General features: G+C 40.0%; 1 pseudogene; it reads left to right on the top strand.

The window, feature by feature from the left end:
- LOC145390204 (neural-cadherin-like) overlaps positions 1-19216 on the top strand; it is a 59209-nt pseudogene that overhangs the window by 24002 nt on the left and 15991 nt on the right.

Genomic DNA, 19216 nt, shown 5'->3' with positions numbered 1-19216 from the left:
CCCTGCCTGTTGTCATCACCTGTTCCACTACTCTTTCTGCATCTTCTACATTGCTTGCCAACAGCATCCCATCATCAGCAAAGAACAGAGATGTTAGTTTAAAAGCCTCATCTTTAAAGCCCCTATCTAGTTCTTCTAGTCTCTGAATTATTTTGAAGGTTATTAACTTGAATAAAGTGGTTGAACCTGTACAACCTTGCCTTATACCACTACTTACTGGTATCGTAAGGTCTTCTCCCTCATCCAACTTCACCTTGGTTTTGTCCCCCTTATATAGTTTTGTAATAATATCTATTGCTTTTTCACTTATCTTGTAATCCTTTAGTAACTTTACCATCAAGTCTCTTTTAACACTATCAAAAGCTTTGGCAAAATCAACTGATTTAACTATTAAAATTTTTCTATTCCTATATGTCTGTTCTATACAGTACCGGTACCTCAGAACAAGAATGTTGTTTTCTACTCTACCTCCTGTTGTAAAACCTACTTGAGTATCTTTTCCCCATCCATTTCTCTTTACGTGTTCTTCTATGCTCATTCTCAGTACTGCCATCATTAGTTTGTAACCTGGATTTGTTAGTGCTATAGGCCTGAACTCATGAACTTTAGGCTTCTTAGCTTTAGGTATCATGACCGTATTTGATTCCTTCCAACCTTCTGGTATGTCCGTTGTTTCCAGTGTTTGTTTCATTGTGTCGATTAATGTGCGTAATAATACATTACTTTCTAGGAAAACTTTGTAAAATTCTGGTTTTCTTCCATCTGGGCCTGCAGCTTTCTTTGTCTTCATTTTTCTTAGACAGTTTTTCACATTTTCCTCATTTATTATCTCCTCTTCCATATAGGACACATCACTTTTAATTTCTAATGCCATGTCTAAGTGCTCCCTAATTTCTTCTCTACATAGGCCTATATACTCCATGCCTCCATTTTCCTCACCTCCTCTTCTAACTACCTGGCACTGTTTCCCTCTCTCTATCCTCATTTTCATAGCATCCCTGTCTCTAATATATTCCTGCCTTTTTTCTCCATTCCACTCCTCTCTAATGTTATTTAGGTATTTTCCATATACAGCCCTCCAGTATGTCTCAACTTCTTCTTTTACCCTTTCTCTGTCTAATTTCTTGTTATCTTCATCATATACATTGTCCAATAGACAGGTTCTGTTCTTTTCCTTCTCTCCTTTCAACATCCGTATATATTTCCATGTGTTCTTACCATTGCTTTTATCTTCTTTTATTTCCTTGGCTACCTTTTCTTCATGTATGCTCATCTCTTTTACGATTTTTAACTGTACTTTTTCTTTTGTTCCATGTACAGGTTTCTCCATTTCTCCTGCTCTTCTCTATCAACTGCATTCCTACAATTCCTATTTAATCTTCGTCTTTCCTTAATCTCTTTTCTAATTTCTTCTGTGAACTACACTGGTTCTTCTTCCCTTTCTTGTTTCCCTATATTCTTCCTCTTATATTTACCTTTGAGAACACTCTTTGCGATATTAACCATCCTCTCTTCCAAATCCTTTATATTTTTCACCTTCTCACTTACAATATTTTCCTCTAATTCTATCTATCTATCTATCTATTGCCAGACGCCTCAATCCCGTTTGGGGTGGCCACAAACAAATCGCCTCCAAGTTGCCCTGTCCCCCGCCATTTCACTGCCCTGCTCCCAACTCACACCCCCTCTCTCATATACCTCTCTAATTCATCTCTATATTTCTTCAAAGATTCTTTATCTGATTTGCAGTAGTCTCTGCATACCCAGTCTTTCCTATCATAGGTTTTCCCTGCTTGTCTAACCCTAAGTTGAATTTCCATTAAATTATGGTCTGGTATATCTATTTGCTCCTGCTCTTCATCTATCTTCATACTTACATATTTATCATAAAATTTATCTGAGACAAGTGCGTAATCTATCACACTTTTTTGGTTGTCCCTTGTCCATGTGTATTCTCCTTGACAATATATGTCATCATTAAGCATTATTAATTTATATTGCTCCATCCAATCTATGATCATTCTACCATTATCATCCATCCTTTGTTTTCCTTTAAATCCAACATGACCACTGAAGTCCCCTACTATCAACAGTGGCTCTCCTAGGCTATTTTCTAATATATTTTCTATTTCTATTCTCATGGAGTGATTTCTCTGCTTATTGCTAACACTAAAATATACTACTATTATCTTTAATTCCCATCCTCTAATAATTCCTTTACATATAAAATGTCTCTATTTTTTGTATTTACTTTGTTGAAGGATATTTCTTTCTTATCTTGGTGCAGCATCATTATCCCTCCACCCTTTCTATCATTCGTCTCTCTCATTTCTTCTATGATATTTATTCTGTTACTGAAGCTTACATCTCTAATTTTCTTTTGTGTTTCAGTTAAACAGAGTATAGTTCTGCCATCTGCTAATGCTTCTGCCTCTTTAGCCTTTACCTTTGATAATCCTTGAATGTTAATCACCTTAATCACGATCATAATCCAGTAAATTTAAAGGTAGATTACCAGCCTACTTTCTATTGTGTGTGGAAGGTGGAGTCACCCATAATCCACTCATTTGATGTGCTGCCTATTTCTCCCTTCAACTTTATCATTACTTTTCTGTGTCTGCTCTCCTCTATACATATTTCTTCCCATCCATTCTGTTACCTCTTAATTTTTCTTTCACTTCAGGTAACTGTACACTGAATGACTAGTCTAATGGTTTCCTGTAACCCAGGAAACCATTTACAGTGCTGGGTGGTAACCATACAGCCATATAACCAAATAGTGGGGCCTACTATGATGCCTCCTATAACTGGGGTGGGTGGGATGCAAATGCAGTGTCCATCCAGGAACCAAACCTCCACTCTCATCCCTACACCATGCTGTGATGAAGTTCTTAATGGAACATTGATTCGTAGCATGGGATGACCCTGCAGGGCCAGTTGCTTGCCTATGGTTGAGGGTTTACTTGGCCAGACAGACCAGGGTTACTTAACAACAACAACTTTCCTTTGTAACATTATCTGATGGAAAAGCATACAGTCACCTCTTGGGGTTCATACCTATGGAATGCCATCCTTCTGGTTCAAGTGTTCTAACTCCTCTCTAGTCATTCAGTACAGTGACACTTCTTCATATTATTATTTACTACCACCAGACAGTTATATTTACTGTAGAAGAAACTTTTCAGCCAGAGAGGTAAGATATCCTTTTTTAACTCCTACACTACAAGAGATCTGTCTTTACTAAACAGTAGTCATCTTGCATTAAATATGATAAAATTCATTGACAAAAATGTACTGAATGAGTTACTTCATCAGACCAGTGATATGTTATTTGTGTTATTTTTGTTACTTTCAGATTATTATATTTGCCTTAGGACACACTTTCTGAGCTGGAGGGGTTAAATATACCCTTCATTGACACTATTTACAGTGGAACTCAGCCAGACTGAATGCAGTTGTCTGGAAGCAGCAAAAAAGTACTGTATTATAAAAAGATGTTACTCTGCAGAAAGGATAAATAGAGATTGTTTCTAGTATAATATTTTAGCTTCTTGCACATTCTCCAGATGCGTCTGCCCAGAGGGAACCAGCGGGTCGGCCTGTAGGCAGCTCAGTCGGAACTTTCGAGGTAAAGGGTGGGCGTGGGCAGTTCCTATCCAGCCTTGCACACATGCACACATCTCTGCTGAGTTCCGCACTGGTCGGGCTGATGGTCTGTTGCTGTATGCTGGACCAGCAGGGGAGGCAGACCACACTAATGCAGAAACAACACCCATTCAGGTGGGTAAACAGTAGTCTATCTATCTATCTATCTATAGCCCGACGCCCTAATCCCGCAAAGGGTGGCCGCAGACAAAATGCCTCCAGGTCACTCTGTCACCCACCATTTGACTCCATTTGACTCCCCTCCCCCCAACTCACCCCCCCCTCCCTCATATACCTCCCAACTCCATCCCTCCACCTCATCCTCGGTCTACCCCTCCCTCTCCCTCCCTCCACCTCACCTACATACACCCTCTTAGTCAGTCTTTCATTCTCCATCCTCTCCACATGTCCAAACCACCTCAGTGTATTTCTCCTAATCTTTTCAACCACATCCACATCTACCCCACAACGTTCCTTCACTTCTTCATTCGTCAACCTGTCCCTCCACGTCACTCCACATGCTCCTCTCAAGTAACTCATTTCCACTGCTCTCACTCTTGACTTGTTCCCTTCTTGCAAGGTCCACGCCTCGCTTCCATACGTCAGGGTAGGGATCACAATACCATCATGCAGTGACTTCTTAACTTCCATACTCACCTCCCTATTTCTCATCACTGCTTTCAGTGTACCAACAACCTTCCTTCCCTGCTGTACCCTTTCATTTACTTCATCCCCCAAAGTTCCATCCTTACTCATCACACTACCCAAGTACTTGAATACACTCACATTCTCCATATCCTCACCATCCAACCTCACTGCACACTCTGTGACTTCATTCCTCTCAAACACCATAACTTTACTTTTGTTTACATTAACTTTCAGCTTCCTCCTCCTACACACTGTCCCAAATTCATTCACCAAACCTTGCAACTCCCATTCATCTTCACTCAACAATACTGTATCATCAGCAAACAGCAACACCGGAAGCTTCCAAATCTCACCCTCATTCATTAGGGCCACCCCCACATCCACTGCCCTACCTTGAACCTCCTTTACAACCCCATCCGTATATATATTAAACAGCCATGGAGACATTACACACCCCTGTTTCAGTCCCACATTGAGATCAAAGAACTTACTCAGCTCACCATCCACTCGCACCGTAGCCCTAGCTCCCTCATACATACTCTTCACAGCACTCAACAATTTCCCCTCCACTCCATATATTCTTAATACCTTCCACATACCTTGCCTATCTATTCTGTCATAAGCTTTCTCCAAGTCCATGAAGGTAGCATACACTTTCCTTCCCTTCTCTTGGGGATACGAAAGAGAGAATGTTCAGACAAATTATGAGTTCAAAAAAAAAAAAACTTTAATAGGTGTTAAAGCAAAACCTTTTCAAAATATACACTGGCAGATCTTGTTACCACTTGCCTAGTTTACAAATACCTAACACACCTGTTGTGATACTGAGGTAAATGAATCTCTGAGTCCAGAAATTCAATTTTTTATTTGGGATTGATTATGAATTGTTCTGACGCATAAGGAACTTGCATTTAACATCATTTGCATTGTCTCAGCGTATTTTGATCTGTACTCATTAATATTGTATTATACAATTGTTACTATTTTTTATTTTTTTTAGGCCATTCAGTTCTTGTATTTAAATCTCTAGTGATATCTTGTGTTCATTTATTTCTTTCATTTTTATTTTTAATGAAGCAGCCGCACACATTATTTCAGTTCTAGACTTGTTTATGAAAGTAAAAATTTTTAAAAATGCTATTTGTATTGAGTCTGTCTTTTTTTGCATTTCTGAAATATTTGACAATGAGAAGTTGCTGAAGCACTTTTTGCATATTTTATCACTGCTTAATATCATCATTCAAATTTTTATTCACAAACTTCCTCCTACTCCTCCTCCTCTACATCATCATCATATCATCATCACCAGGAACTTCATTCCTTAAAGTAGTGCTTGCTACAGGAGGATGTTGTGAGTGTGCAGCTGGTGGGGGGACGGCCTCAGGTGTTACTGGACTCAGGCAGTGGACCCGTGTTCCTGGCAGGTCCACACCTTCCTTTACTGGCAGACTGGGAGTGGCACAGGCTGGATCTCATTTGGGGACCACAGGTAGGATATCGTAATGGCTTACCATACATTTAACAATCATAGATAGATGAGGTAGCAGGAAACTGAGTTAGGATGATGAATGAAAGATTTTGAAATACAGATGTGCAGTATATTACAGTAATCCCTTGATTATCTGACATAATAGAGCTAAAGGCATGTCTGGGTAATGGTTCCATTGGGATAATGGACTTCTCCCCTGACCCCCTTTCGTACATAACCTAATTTTGGAAGCCAGTGTTAGGTCACTTCAGTACATCGTACAACACTTGTTCCTGGTGTTTAACACTACTCAGTCTGGTCGAACAGACCTAAAAATGCAGTGTGCACACAAAACATAATGGTAAAATGAAATAGAATCATAGAATAATAGAACAAGAGCATGGTACAGTATACTGTAGTAAGCTAGAAAAAAAAATCGTCAACACTCATGATTCGACCATCCCACATCAGTCTTACCCAGGATCTCCTGCTTCTAAAGAGTCAGCACTACCCTCTTCCGTTTCCTTGGTGAAGGGGCCATCATCACACACCCTAGGAAGAGGCATGCAAGGAACAACAATGCCTGAAGCAGGTAGGGAACAACCACAAAAACCAACATGTTCACTGCCAAAACAACTGTCTGGGAGGAGCTGTTTACTACACAATCGCCACCTAGCAACAATGATAGCACCACCAGGCTATTCCTGCCCAGTCAGATGCAAAAATGTTCGTGCAGCCATAATTTCCATCTGGATGCAAGCATTTTGTCTGGATATTATGGAAAAATGTACAAATAATGGTTTCTAACAGCCAGATCACAACATCCAGGAAATGGATTGTCAGGGTAATGGCCGTCCGGATAATCAAGAGATTACTGTATTTATTTATTTAGTTATTATTTGCTTATACAGTATTTATTTCTCATTTTCAGATGGTAGAAATTGTTGTAGATCGATGTGAGGGTGGTGGAGAATGCAGAGTGGCTGGTCCACTGCCACCACAAGAACGCGCCTTGAGTGTGTCAGCGCCTCTGCAGGTGGGCGGCCTGGCTCACCCTCCCCCAGAACACCTCCAGCATGCATGGGCCAGCACGAGTCACAGATGCTGCATTCCTCGGCTGCATTAGGAACTTACGAGTCAGTGGAGAGGTAACTGGTGCAGTCTGGTAATTTAGCTTTACAGATAACAATGGACTTAATGGCTAATTCAGTATTTGTACATCATTTATTCTGGATTGTACTCCACCCCATTACAGTATTTAGCAGTAAAAATGATGGTGATGATGTGAGTGTGAGATGAATGTTTATAATCAGCAATGAATGGCAGTGTACTGTGTGTTTCAGCTGAGAGACCTTGGTGAAGGTGTGTTGGGTGAGGACAGTTCCCCAGGTTGCCCTGGCCAGGACGCCTGCACACTTGCTGGACACCCTTGTCAAAACAATGCTAGGTAAGTTATTCATAAATTAATTGAGTATGTATACCATCCATGAATTAACCATTAACCTCTTTGGCATATATATGGATAAGAAAGTCTACAGACATACTTTGAAAATTATGTGATTTCAGAATGAGCCTTTGCATTAGGGAACTTGAGGAGATTTGCTTTGGAAGACTTTGTAACTAGGAATGCAGCCATAAGGTTAACAAGGTTGAAATTGGCAAGCCTGGAATACTGTATTGCCTTTCAGAGTGTATGATAATAATTTATGTTGGCTATGCATGTACTGTACAGTAGTAGGTAAATATGTGTATGTCCATTGTGCCAGACAGCACAAGGTACTATGTGTCTATGACGTGCAAGTAATCAGTAGGTAGTATTCTTTTCCCTGGGATATGGGAGTACGTTACAGTTTAGTCCTTGTTGTTTATTATTTATTCCAATATATCCCAGCTTTTTCCATACATTTGGTAATATAAATTGAAGGATACAAGCATATAAATTTTATAGATAGCATGGAAGATTAATATATATATTTTTTAAAATTACTGTGACTTGACAGCAAAGAGGAATGCAAAAATAGGGAACATATGGCAGAGGTTCTTTCGTATACACAGCTGAAGACAGCTCACTGTCCCACCTTGTGATTATATAAGATTTGATACTGGCATTAGTGTAAAGTATAGTTTCATTGCTCCCTTCTAAATTTGTCTTTTCAACAGGTGTGTTGGTGTGGGTGGGAAGGGGTCATGTGAGTGTGAGTCAGGCTGGGCGGGTGAAACCTGCATGCACCGCACTCAGCCTGTCTTTTTTGCACACAGCAGTTACGTCAAGATGGCACTCACCTCTGTTCCACCTCCACATACCACCTTCCTCCAGCTCAGGTGAGATCAACTGGCCTTCGGTCATAGTCCCTTCCTTACTAGAACTACACTTGATCATTACATACCCCCTCACACCTGCCCATATTCCCACACTCTTAACTTTATCACCTGGAACTACAGTACACTATATAGTCCATTCCAGATTAGAATGACAGTTACCCATATGGGTGATGTAGTTTGAGTGAGAAATATGAGTAAAATTCTGATATTGGAATGGACTGTGTTGTTGCCTCAGTCCTTGCTCATTGAGCAGTTGAGGAGCTTTTTTACTAGGTCCTTTTAATTTATGCAAAAATAAGAAAGCAGTGATTAAAACTCTAAAAATATTGTTCCATAAGGAGTCAGATATGTGATAGCCCTGTTTACTACACATTCATTCATTCATTCATTGCCAGACGCCATGTATCCCAGACGGGGTGGCCAATGGCTTAGAGTTAATTGTTTTACAGGGAGGGGCACTAATCCTCCACCAACCCCACTTGACACAAAAATAAAAATAACACAAAACTGTATCTCCGTAGGCAAGATTCTGTTCCATCACACAAAGCCATACAATGCAAGATTCTGTTCCATCACACAAAGCCATACAATGCAGGATTCTGTTCCATCACACAAAGCCATACAATGCACGATTCTGTTCCATCACACAAAGCCATACAATGCACGATTCTGTTCCATTACACAAAGCCATACAATGCACGATTCTGTTCCATCACACAAAGCCATACAATGCACGATTCTGTTCCATCACACAAAGCCATACAATTATCATGGTGTTTGTGGCAAGTTGAGGTAAAAATTATCAACTTTGGTAACTTTGCAAGATCTGTCACTACTCCCTCTTTTGTTTTAAATTGGTTACACTATTTCAGCTCCAGTGTGCACAGAGATACTGGATATTATTCTTAGTATAAAAGCATAAAATGGAGACTGACCCGTGTCTATCTGCAACAAGTATAATAAGACTGAATTTAGAGACATCAGTACATACTAGTAATACATGTGCTCAATCTATCTATAGCCAAATCCCTTAATCCCGCAAGGGGTGGCCACAAACAAGTCGCCCCCATGCTGCCATGTCCCCCGCCACCTTGCTGCCCTCCCCCCAGCTCACAACCTCCTCACTCATATACCTCTCCACTCCATCCCTCCATCTCATCCTCAGCCTCTCCCTCCCTCTCCCTTTAAGCTTTTGGCTGATACAGGTTTCCTCTGACTCATGTATCTTTAATCCTTTCAGTCCCTTAATGTATTTTTCCATTTGATTCGTGCTACCACCAATTTTATTCAGCTCTGGATAGACTTAGTTCTAGAGGAGTTGAATCTAGCCTTCAATTACCCCATAATACAATAGCCTGAGAGAGAGAGAGAGAGAGAGAGAGAGAGAGAATAAAAAGGCCAGGCAGCAGCAAGAATTAGTAACAGGATGGAGAGAATAAAGATGGTGAAGTACTTACCTGTGACAATAGGTGTACAGGGTGTCTCAAAAAACATGTATATTAACTTTTGTCTGCATAACCTGAATGATATGGTACTTAGGACTAGAAACAGGCCCAGAGTTCAACACAGTTCATGTACTCTATCTGTCAATCTGTAGCCAGACACCAAAATCCCATAAGGGGTGGCCGTTTGAGTTAGTTGTTTTACGGGGAGGGGCACCAACCCTCCACCAACCCACTTGCTGACGCGGAAGAACACATATGAGTTGGTTACATGGTCACCACCCAGCACTGTAAATGGTTTCCTGGCTCACAGGAAACCATTAGGCTTGTCACTCAATGCAAAGCCACCTGAAAAGGAAAGAAGAGTAACAAAAAGTGACAGGAAAGATGGGAGAAATAGGAAGAGAGGAGGACAGACACAGAAAAAAAATGATAATGGTGAAGGAAGAAGTAGGCAGCACTACATCAAGTGAGTGGATGATGGTCACCACCACCTACCACAAAAATAATCAAACCTAGATATTACTTGAAGTCTGAAGCTTATGTTTTTGAGTCAGTTTAGTGTCTTTCCCTACCATACCATTCAGATCGTGTTAATAATTCAAATCGCATACAATTCTCTGGTGTGTTTTACCTACCATACTATTCAGATTTTAATAATTCAAAACACACACAATTCTTTTTAAGACACCTTGTACTGTAACTACTCTTGACATTTCACGTTTCTCAGGCATTTGTGATTTTCCTGGAGTGCAGTGCTAATATGGCCATTGCACTCTTGCCTATTATATGAGGAACTTCATGGAGTAACTCTGAGTGTACCACAACAGAGAGAAAACAGAGGATAGAATATGGCTTTTTGGACACAGAACACCTTTGACATTTCTCCATGGGATGCCTCAGAATTTTTATACCAATGCTCTGTGGAGGAACACTGAAAGCTGCATAGAGTATAAAAAAAAATTGTCATCTCACCATCTTGAATGTTGAGATGCAACAAAAGATCAAAACATGAAACACACAGACTGGTCCAGTTTAGTGTTTGGTTATTTCCTTGATTTATCAAGTCTGGTGTGCTCTGAGATATTCCATGGAGAGCCTGATATTAGGTTGTCTTGAGGTCATTCTAGGAGGACATAGCATAAGTAAATAAATAAATGAACTGCTGTATGGATGTGGACAGCATGATACTGGTAAAACATCTGAATTACTACACAACATAAGAAATCTTTTGACATAGCATATGTTGTTTTAGCCCGCTGCACCTTGCTTATAGGCAAGTTAAGGAGCCACAGCATAAGAACCCAGTTATTTGTGCAGAAAATATAAACAAAAGGTTCAAGCTCTACTAAAAATTGTTTCATCCATAACTTATCAAATGAAATGAAATCCTAAGAACTACACCAACCATTTGATTTATGCAGAAGTAGAACCCAAAGACTGAATCCTTTCAAAAAATAATCCTGTTAAAGAAAATGGAATTAAGAGAGCCTTTGTGTTTTAAAAAATAATCCATTCAGAGAAAGTAAAAGAAAAAAAAGGTCTGTTTTCTTTTTCTGTAACTCACAAGTGCCTGTAGGATAAAACCAGTTCAATTCATGTCAGGTTAAAAAATGAGTGAAATCTGTGTTATGTTCATCTTTATAAATTTCTTTTCCTCACCAAGTCATTTGTTTCATGAAATTTCTTTTATTTCTCCCTCTCATGCTCTCATTTACCATATCCAGACATCTTTTTGGCCTTCCTTGCCTCCCCTTGTCCTCAGACTCACACATATATGCAATACCCTCCTCTCCTCCTAGTTCATAATCATTCTGTCTTTATGACTGTACCATCAAAATGCTCATCTACCCACTGATCAATAGAAGGGCCATGCAGACAGTCTTCATTATTAAGTCACGGATGTGTTCCAGACTGTTACAACATTTTCCATGTAATTGGTGATGAAAATTGGGGAACCAGGGGAATTAAGATTTATAGGTTATAGTGGATTTTTGATTGACAAATTAGTTTTCCATCCATCCATCCATCATCCAATCCTACATTGCCCCATGAGGAGTGTAGGAGCCGGGGGTTAGGCAAGTTGGTCCTGACATTTAAGATGAGAGCGATGTTTTACCATTATTTACTGTAGACCCATTCAACCAGAGGAGATGCTTTATATTTTATTCTGACAAATACCTAGTGATTTATTCAGCTAAGGAGAGATGCCTTGGGGTGGAAGGGTTAGAAAAAGTCTCCATTATCCTGCTGCTGGATAATGTCAACTGTATTTTATTCTAGCCAGAAAATATGTTATTAATTTTTAAAGAGACATGTAAGGATGAAGAAGTTCTTACTGTATAATAACATGAAAAGAGGCAACATACAGCAAGGGGATATGGTAAAAATATTTTTTGTAAGGTTGTGGACATGGGAACAATAAAAGCAGAGGACTTTAAAAATGTTATTTACACAAGCAGGTCCTGTTATACAAGTATCTGCTATACAAGAAACCAGTGATATGAGAATGGGCAATTTAGACCCGATCTCAGTTATGCGAGCAGGGTCAGTTAGCCTAACCCTATTTTTCTCTTAATTTATGTACTCTGTTATATGAGTTTCACGATCCTTTTATTTTGTTTGATATACAAGTGTCTGCTCTTTTGCTATCCAAGCAGTCTTCCATCAACACATCCCACTCATTTAATGGGACCCAGCTGTATTGAGGACTCACTGTTATATATTTGTAAGGTTTCGTACGTGGGAACACTCTGGTCAGCTGGTGTGGGTGGGGTCACAACATGGGCGTGACCTGGCAGCGCTACACCTAGTCAGTGGGCGGGTGTGTCTGAAGCTGCTGCTACACCCTGCTGCACTCACACACCTCTGCCTCACCCAGGTCGTCCTTACTGATGGGCAGTGGCACACCATATATATCTGAAGGTACTGTGTAAGGTTTTAATTTCAAAATTATAATAATGTGGTATTAATAATAATGATAAATAATAATAATAATAACTAGGAAGCACTCAAAGAGCGCATACCTCCGCCAATGCATGATCCAGATTTGGATCCACCCCAAAATTTAATAAATTCTTCCTTGGCCCATGGCCCACCCTTCCACTAAACTTCATTGATATAATTGAGAACTTTTGGAGATACTGTCTGGACAGACAGACAAATGTAGGTGAATATATAACCTCCTTCAACTTCATTGGTGGCGGTAATAATAATAACTTTATCATCATTGTTATCCTCATGTTTTTTTCACTTAAAAATAGAATGAAGTAGGATGCTGATGCAAGAAAAGAAGAAATATGAAATTAGGAGAAGTACCAAAAGCATGCTCAGTGAAATGGGCCCGACATCCATAGAATAATAATATTATTATATGAATAATATTAATGTTTTTGTGAGGGCAGAGTGTGTGAGTGAATAGTGATGATATAATGAAAACAGTGCCAACAACCAGAATAATGGTGTTACATTTGTGAGGATAGAGTTTGTGAGTGAACAGAGATGGAAGTGAACCAGAGTGACTAATTATGATGATGATGATGATGTTGGCTATGTGGAGAGGATGTAAACTGAGAGACCAATGAGGAGAGTGTATGTGAGTGAAGGAGAGGGGAGGAGAGGGAAGGGGAAATGGAGGATGAGATGGAGGGATGAAGTGGAGAGGTATATGAGAAAGGGGGGTGTGGGCTGGGGGGAGGGCAGTGAAATGACGGGGGACAGGGCAACACGGAGGCGATTTGATTCTGGCCACCCCTTATGGTATTAAGGCTTGTGGCAGTTGATAGATCGATAGAGAGATAGATGTTGATGAGGATGAGGATAATGATACTGAAGACTACAATAACACATCCAACAATAATAATTATGTTTTTGTGAGGACTGGGTAGGTGAGTGGGCAGAGATGGAGGTGGACCAAGGTGATGGCCCACTGTACAATGCTACCCCAGCCCCTGCCTACCCCCAGGGATGGTCCACACCCCTCCTGGTGGACCGACAGGAGGGGGTCTACGTAGGAGGCTCACCAGAGTATGTAGGAGTGAGCCTCTATGCTGTTCATCATGACTTCCATGATGGTAAGATCTGTTTGCCTTTTGTTCTGCATAGCTCTCTTAATGGTAAGTTCTTTTAACCCATTGTTCATGATGACTGCCTTGATGATAAGTCCTTTTTGCCTTTTGTTCTTCACAGTTTTCATGACATTAAGGTCTTTTTGTCCTTCGCTGGCCACCATTTCCATGAGTATTAGCATTTTCCACCATTTTTATGAATGTCGATATTAGTGTTTGTTATTGAGGCAGTTGTCAGTTCAATCACAAGATTTTTTTTTTCAATATACTGTATCTCAAAGTTCTCCATACAACTGGTACTATACTACAAGTTAGGGAAAACTAGTAAAGCTCCTTTATAGGTAGCAGTGGATCTGTAATCAGTAATTTTTATATAATTTACTGATAGAAATCCAGTTAGAGAAAGTTGTGTACAAATGTGCCATGGTTTGATTGCAAGAGGCCAGAGGTTTTTCTTTAATTTGTAATGTTGTCAGGGATGTAGGATGGTTTCTTATGACTTAAATTAACTGGATTATGGAAGTGTAGTTATTAACCCTACCAAGCCCTGAACTCTGTGTGGCTTGCAATGGGGCAGCAAAAATGAGGCTGTTACCAATTATTTTTTACCTAATAAAGACTATTTATAACTAGGACTTACTGTCCAGATCTTTCTTTTGTAATATATGATGTTTGTCAGGCTGCCTCAATGACCTGCAGGTGTCTTGAGTGCCCAGACGCATGTTCTCTCTGTCTCTTCCAAAAATTTAGATGTTTAAGTTCACTGATAATTAGCCTTTTTTTTTTTTTTTTTTGTATCTCACTCATGGTATGTGTCCAAGTGTCTAGACATACAATAAGATCTCCTTAATCTCTTTTACAGTGTGGATCTGTTTGAACTGTGTCACACAGCCAAAGACCTCTTCTCTCTTGATGGAGCAGTATTATATTATGGTTGTATGACTAGATCCGTGTGTTTGGTAATTTGGACCTTCTTTTTTGTTATATATGTGTTCCTCCAATGATGTTTAAGGTTGCCTGGATGACCTACGAGTGTCTGGAGTGCCACTGCCCCTGCCACCTCTGGTTAACACATCAGCCCTAGCCCAAGCCACCATGTTCACTAGTGTGTCTGCTGGCTGTACTGCCCCACCAGCCTGCAATAATGTCACCTGCCTCACCCCATTCACCTGTATTGATGTCTGGTGGAGGCATGAATGTGGGTTAGTACAGTACTTTCTTTATCTCTCTTTATCTGCATGTCTCATTCTGTCCACATCTGTTAGTTTGTAATATATTCCACACTAAGAAATACACAGTGTGAGGAAATTAAGAGGAAGTTCCACATTAAGAAACAAACATTGTGGACAAATTAAGAGATTGCATGGCTATTGAGAATGTTAGTGGGGTAATGCACATGGACAGGTCAAAGTGGTTTGAACACATGGTGAGAATGTGTGAGAGCTATTGGATGGGAGAGCTGAATGTGGGAGGGATAGCCCCCATTGTTAGACCAAGGAAGATGTGGAATGAAACTGCATGAAAGGGCCTCATGCTTAGAGAACTTGACCAGAATTCTTTACGAACAATGAAAGAAAAGGTTGACTTTGGCGAACAAGGAACACTGGATTACAGAATGTATGAATGTACAATATTTCTTAGTCTGTCTGTCTGTCTGTGTCTCTTCACTAGCATGATACTGTTTATACTTTCATCCTCGCTCATAGGGTTATCAGACACCAGAAACCAAACCAGAGTGAATTAAGTATTGTATTACAGGAAAAAATATGACAAAGCAAAATTATTCTAGAATATAATTAACTGTGAAGCTACATAACGTGGTGAATGTTTTTGGCGTATCCGATAGAGCCAGGATTCCGGGGGCTTGAATGATGAGTGAATGGAAGCGTGGCCCATTGGATTGGGCAATTTTGGGCTGTCTGGACATTGCTACTCCTCACCCTGCCTTTGGGTGGGAAAGGAGGTCCGGATGATGATGATGATGATATAATTAACTGCTGTGAAGATTTATATGTCCTGCAGAGTAATTAAAATAATTGTTAACCATGGACCTTCAGGTGCCTAGAGGGATCAGAGGTTACACGAGAGGGTGGGCACTGTGAAGACGTTGATGAGTGTCAGTGGTCACCCTGTCTTAATGGTGGACCCTGTGCCAATGCCAGCCCAGGGTATTTTTGCCACTGTCCTTCCTCCTACATTGGTGAGACTCAAAATACATGCTGCTTATTGCTTTATTGCTGTGTTTCTCCAGTTTTGCCAACTCTCATGCTTCCCAGTCTTGACCAAAAGAGCTTGACCATGTTTATGTACATTTACGTAGAGTGTTTGTGGTCAGTAAACTCTAAATAATATAATCCATGTTTTTTTTTTTTTTATGCGAGGAAGAAGGAACCAAAGGCCATGAGCCCGCAGTAACAGTTCCCTCAAGAGAAAAACAAAATACAATAGAGAGCCAAATTCAAGATCCGATCATTTTGAGATGCCTGGACACACTACGTTTGAAAGACTGGAGATCATAGGCAGGAGGAAATACAGACAGAGGGAGACAGTAAATATATAAAAAGACATGAATATATTTAAAATACAGTTTCTTATAATTTCATTAAATATTTCTTAATAAAAAAAAATCATGTTCTGATATGAAGCTGTATTTATACTGTATATGCAAAGAGAAAATTAATAGGTATTCAAAGGTATACCAAATTGTGAAGGAAGAGGTACTACAGGGTCCTTTAAGCTAATGATAACACAGCTGCTTCCCAAGAACAGAGGCAGTGACTGATGTGTATTGCAGGGCAGCACTGTGAGGCAAGGTCAGTGGTGGAACATGGCTTCACCCTCTCCCTGGCGACACTGGTGGCTTCACTGGTATGGTTCTTCATACTCTTAGGTCAGTACCAGGTTTAATTGCTCATGAGTTACATTTTGTCATCATAATCAACAGTAACAATATTAGCATCTCACTCTCACAGTTATAAATATGGTTAGTAAGATTCATCATAATAATTGTCTTCATCATCATAACCTTTTTCTTGCTGTCACTAAAAGGGTGATTTGAATACCAGTAAGCATCATGATCCTTATCATCACCCTGTCTTCACTACAGTAGTGAGATGGATAGGCTTTAAATATGAATCATCATCATCATCATCAAATAGGTATTTTAGAATAAAGGGGATACAGTATTCTCAGACTGTGCATATTTTTAACCCTTTCATATCAGATGATACTAGCCCTTTCTTTTCCAGAGGTCTTCCTTAAGCAAAGCATAAATGATCTGGCAGTAGCAAGAATAATAGTTAAAAGATGTGCTTTTACTGGAGTGGTTAAGTTAGATTTATTTAAATTCCCCTATTATCAAAGGCCTTTCTCTCACCATCCACTGCTCTCGGGTGACTGTAGCCCTTTTCTCTCTTCCTTCCTTCTTCTCTTCCATCCTCTTCTGTCTTTCTTTCCTTCATTCCTTCCTCTTCAGTCTGTCTACAGGTGACTCTGCACTGAGTGACAAGCCAAATAGTTTCCTGTACTCTAGGAAACCATTTACTACACTGGTAACCTTATAACCAGTACCACATTATGGCTTCGGGTAGTTTAGTGGGTAATTAAGGCGCTCCAGTCTAATTGAGCCTGTAAAGATGTATAGCAGGGATGAGTGAGGATGGTCGCACTCATCTTAAAAGTCAGGACCAACTTGCCAAGCCCTGGGCTCCTACACTTCTCATGGGGCACCATAGGAATGGATGATGAATGATTGATGATGATCAAAGGCCTTGCTGAAGCTTCACTATTAAAAGTTTTCCTTAAAACTCAATAAATTAGCTGACTAAACCAGGCTTAAAATATAAAACACAAAACTGTACAAAAGGAAACAAGGGTCCAGCTGTCTAAAACTAGAACCTGCTGGTATTTTCAGACTTTCATTTATACGGCTGGTCAGCTCAGGAACTTCTTTCCTCAGTCTGTCCTTCCCATTGCCTGTGACCTCGTCTGTTACATGTCCAGGTATCTCAGAATGAATGTATATTGATTTGGTTTCTTTTTTCTATTATCCTTGGAAGAAATAAGTCTTGTAGGTTCTCAACTATTTGCTTTTTTTTATTCATGGAAAGATGTATGGATTCATAAGAAAAGCAGAGACTGAGTATCCATATTTTTTTAATATAATCCTATTACCCCGCTGTATCCAAAAATAACTAGCTAAGGGCTAGGGAGCTTGCTTAATTGATGAGAATACAAGCCATGTGTACAGAAGCATGGCTCACCTCAGTTTGAGGATTCCTTCAGAAAAAGGATGGCATCATCATTTTGAACTGAGTGATTAAATCCTTCAGCATTTAGCTTCATGTATTGTTTTCACTTCACTCAGGTAGATATGAACTCAGGGGACTGGTGGTCAGCATCCCCTGAAAGGAGGATGGTGATCTGCTGCTGAGCACTTAACAAAATGCTCCTGTAGACAAGAATACAGGATAATTGATCAGGTAAATGAGAGAGCCTTCGTTAGTAGTGGACAGTGGTGTTTCGCACAGGAGGCATTTTAGCACCTGAGTCCTAGTGATGTGTTTTGCTGACCTTACACAACTCTTCTCTTACTGCTGTATGAATGGTGGCAGTTTGTTTGTGATCATAAACAAGGGAACATTGATATGTATATACATTGATATGTATAATCCCGTAAGGGGTGGCTATTTGACTTTGAGTTATTTGTTTTCCAGGGAGGGGCACTAACCCTCCACAAACCCACTTGTTGACATGTAGGGAGCATGTATGGTTTGGTTATATAGTTACCACCCAGCGTTGTAAATGGTTTCTTGGCTTACAGGAAATCATTTGGCTTGTCACTCAATGTAAAGCCACCTGTAAAGGAAAGAAAAGCAATAAGAAGTGACAGGAAAGATGGGAGAAATAGGAAGAGAGGAGGACAGGCACAGAAAAGAATGATAAAGGCTATGGAGGAAGTAGGCAGCAATACATCAAGTGAGTGGATGATAGTCGCCACCACCTACCACGATACAGAAATAAACTGGTAAGAAAGGTGCCTGGGTGCTTCCCCAGCCAGTGGGATTATGACTTTCTTTTATTTAGTCACACTTGTGTAGGAGCTGACTAGCGTGGGCCAGCTGGTCTATTGTCATATAGTACTGGTATTTCTTTGATGGGTGACGGGAGGTTGGGAAACTACAAAATATAAAGGTGGAACCGGCAAAGGCCTGCGGTAAGTGAATATGGAGGTAACTGGAGTGAGGTAAGTTGCTTAAAGAATTTAATAATGCTGACCCAAGAGTAGCCCCATACAGCAAGAGAATTGGGCACTACTTGAAAAGTATAACTGAAGAAGGTTTAAGGTGTTGCAAACACCATAATATGGTGTTCAATTGCTCTGTTTGGGAAACTGAATTTCCTTACGTCTTTATCACCTCTCTTCTTATGCAATTTTTTGCAGTGTCCTCTTGCTGATGCTTCTCCATATGTTAAGTAATCATTTATGTCTATTTTCTCCTTTCCTGATATGCATTTATATAGCATTATCATGTCACCTCTTTTCCTTCTCTCCTGTAGTATTGGTAGATTCAGTTTATTTAGTCTTTCTTCGTAGTTTAGGTCCCTTAAGCTTGGTATCCATC

Source organism: Coenobita brevimanus, unplaced genomic scaffold (genome assembly GCF_032717465.1).
Source record: "Coenobita brevimanus isolate Jiangsu-jjx unplaced genomic scaffold, ASM3271746v2 jjx.HiC_scaffold_3602, whole genome shotgun sequence".
Taxonomy (NCBI): Eukaryota; Metazoa; Arthropoda; class Malacostraca; order Decapoda; family Coenobitidae; genus Coenobita; species Coenobita brevimanus.
The sequence above is the reverse complement of the archived record's forward strand: the minus strand, read 5'-3'. Positions and strand labels throughout refer to the sequence as shown.